Source organism: Amblyraja radiata, chromosome 18, assembly GCF_010909765.2.
Source record: "Amblyraja radiata isolate CabotCenter1 chromosome 18, sAmbRad1.1.pri, whole genome shotgun sequence".
In the NCBI taxonomy this organism is placed as follows: domain Eukaryota; kingdom Metazoa; phylum Chordata; class Chondrichthyes; order Rajiformes; family Rajidae; genus Amblyraja; species Amblyraja radiata.
This window is the reverse complement of record NC_045973.1, coordinates 8,475,155-8,478,522: the sequence shown is the minus strand read 5'-3', so window position 1 is coordinate 8,478,522 and position 3,368 is coordinate 8,475,155. Positions and strand designations below refer to the sequence as shown.

The window sequence follows — 3,368 nt, the reverse complement described above, 5'->3', positions numbered from 1 at the left end:
CATGGTACTGGTGAAAGCTCGGGGCCTGCATGCCAAACCTGTAGCATTTTAGGCCACGGCCCAGAGCAGGCCCCAGGGGAAAATGTGCCACCCCCCAACAAACATCGTCCCTACAAGAACAAGGAACCAGAAACCGAAGAAAACAACAATGAAGACAGATAAGTATGGTTCCTACCATCACATAAAGGTTAAGGGTTGTACTAACAAGGGGTGGATGAATCACGCCTGGTTAGGAAGCTATCACTCTTGGTAGTTATATACCAAAAAATAAATACAAGGGGAATAGAATTAATATCTTGCCACCAATTCAGCAAGCACCCCAAGTGGTCTACCCTCCCACGATGGTGAATGTCGCACCATCGTTGATAAACCACTTGAGTATTTCACCAGGTATACCCATTCATGGGATTTGTAACTACTACCATGGATCCAAGGATACTTTATGGTAGACATCGACCTTGAAGATGCACACTATTCAGTACCTTCTCATATAAGTTTCGGATATACCGCAATTACCTGGATGGAGTAACCATGATGAGCGTTGCGGCATTTAAGTCAAAGTTATCCAGAATCAACTAGCCCTGACACTTAGAAACATTCCGTCATGGCATGTCTATATATTAACGACAAACTATCCTTGGATACAGCTTTAGCTGCATCGCTTCTCGGCCTTTTGGCTAAGATCAAGTGTAGTATCTGTTCTTATCAGTTTAATAATCTGATACGTCCCTTATCTAGGGACCATATATTAAATTGAATTTTGGAACAGGGAGATGGAATAGGGGCTTGCTCCGTCCACTCCACGCATCGACCCAGTATTGCAGTGCCTCTGGGAACGGTGCACAAAATATATATCCAGATATTTACGTTGACCATCCACAACGTTGTTATCTGGTATTCATTAAGACTATCAGTCATGGTGCATTAACCACCAATCAACTACGTGGCAAAGTAATTGGGATATAGCAGCATTACCAGCTACTGAACTTTGTACCTTTCCTATGAGCTGAGATACTAGTGTTCAAAACTATCTCCATACCTGTAATATGGGGGCAAATGGATTAATCTGTAGTGTTATCATGGAATTTATCGGCAGGAAGGATTATGGTTGTACACTTCCACCTGTTTTGAGTAACATCTTATGTGTCCTGATGTGTTACTGAGCTTGTAATACTTAATGCCAATATGAATTGACTTAAACATGTTATATATTAACTTACTTAATTCTAGTGAAGCATTTGCTCAGTAATCCACCAAATTTGCATGTTCGTTTATAAGATAACAACATCAGTGGTGGCATATACCAAACCACTTGGGCGGAGAACATCGATATTAGGGGACAATTTATTAACAATTGGAAACCGTATGTCGTCAAACATGTTTGACCATCAGTAATTCACTTATCAGGTGAGCTAAATACTGTAAACATACATTTAAACCAAAAATATTTGCTGAAATCACTAAGCAATATGGACACCAGATATCGATTCCTCATATCCAATTAAATCACCACGTACTAACTTACGTCACATGAAACCAATCTCAAGGCAGCGGCAATGGAGACATTCCCGCGTATTGAGGGGTGGGGGGAACCTAATCTCTATGTTTTCCTTTCCTTCTACCTCTTCAATAGGTACTACGGCTTCATCAGTCGGGTACTACGCAAATTACAGTGGACCAAGTCCACAAGCATGGTTCCCAGTGATCCTCGACATGGTCATTAAAAGAATTGCAGAATTGGGAAGACCATTGCTGTGCTTGGATCAGGAGCACTATCAACCTGATGACAGCATTCCGTCGCATATCCTAGGGAACATACCTGAGGAGCATCAAGAAATGGTACACTGTTTCCAAAACAGGAATTACACATTCAACTATAACAAAAAACTGTACTGGAGCTCCTGGCAGGTCTTCACCACAATGAAGGACATGTTCTGTTAGCCTACTCAACTTGGGTACCGCTCACTGGTGATCAGATACAGGAGAGGTATATCAATCCATTCCCCAGAAATAGGTACACCCAAATTGGGATGTCAGTGAAATCCTGACATACCTTAGGGGATGATCACCAGCCAGGTCACTCACCCTGGAACAGCCTACCCTGAAGATGGACATGCTGGTGGCCTTACATCAACACAAAGAGCCAGCTCTCCCATCTACTGCGATGGGACAACATGGTTATAACACCAGATAGTGTCACATGCCCAATCAAGGGTTGGCCAAACAGAACAGACCAGGAACATCAGGTCCAGTCATGAAATTCCGGGCATACCCACCTGAACCACGTTTTATGTGTCATGACCCACTTAGAGATCGACACAATAAGGAATACCGAGGGAGAGGAAAAAGCCTTATGGGTCAGCCACAGGAAACCTCATGGTCGGGTGACGAGCTAAACTATCTCTAGTGGCTCAAGCAGGTACTGGGAGTTGCTGGAGTAAATACTAACGTGTATAAAATCTTATTCCACCAGAACAGCTTCCACGTCAGTAACTAAGAGGATGGACGAGCCTATGGACCACATCCTGGCTACTGCAGGGTGGTCTAGGGAGTATACGTTCCAAACTTTTATAACAAACCACTGACAGAACCTGTATCGTTTGCAGAAAAAGAATCTGCAAAAAATATATAATTTAAGCCCGGGGGAGCAATTGGTCTTGTTGTTGTTAATAACACCATTATTGTTTTTACAAACAGATTCATGGTTGATTACGATAACATACTTCCTCCCTCGAATGACTTCGGCAGCGAGTGAAGTATGAACTGTTACACGGTTTGAAATCACAGAGCTTTGAAGTCTTCACGTAGTCACTCACGTGACTCCGAAGTAAAATAGTAAGATTAAACGAGAACTTACCAGTTTGAAGTTTGATCTGTATTTTATGAGGAGTTACGATGAGGGATTACGTGCCCTCCGCTCCCACCCTCATTATATGGATCAAACTAATAAATTGATGTCTCCTTATCTTTACTATGTTTACTTCAAATAACTGTGTCTATCTGTGATTCCACACCGCTGCTTGGAAGTATGCCGCGCCTGCGCACTGAGCGGGTTCTTCACGTAATCCCTCATCGTAACTCCTCATAAAATACAGATCAAACTTCAAACTGGTAAGTTCTCGTTTAATCTTACTATTTTCCTTTATTTGAGTACTCTTCCTAGTTTGAATTATGAAGTATATTACAATTATTCGTGCAGTATATTAGAAAGAGATAATGCGGAGCTTCATCAGACCTATCTTCAAAGTACTAATCATTCTTTACTTCCATGGGGCAGGAAGAATGGTTAAAAATGAGTTTTAGTGGCCTCTATCCTACATTGAATGGTAGAAGGTCATTGATGGAAGTTAAATACCAAGTATAGAAAA

At 41.8% G+C, this 3,368-nt stretch overlaps 1 non-coding gene across 1 annotated transcript; it reads left to right on the top strand.

Moving 5' to 3' along the window:
- The first annotated feature begins 657 nt into the window (after window positions 1-657).
- LOC116983594 lies at window positions 658-849 on the top strand. Its single transcript, XR_004414750.1, has one exon. It is a non-coding gene; the product is annotated as a U2 spliceosomal RNA (small nuclear RNA).
- The last annotated feature ends 2,519 nt before the right edge of the window (window positions 850-3,368 follow it).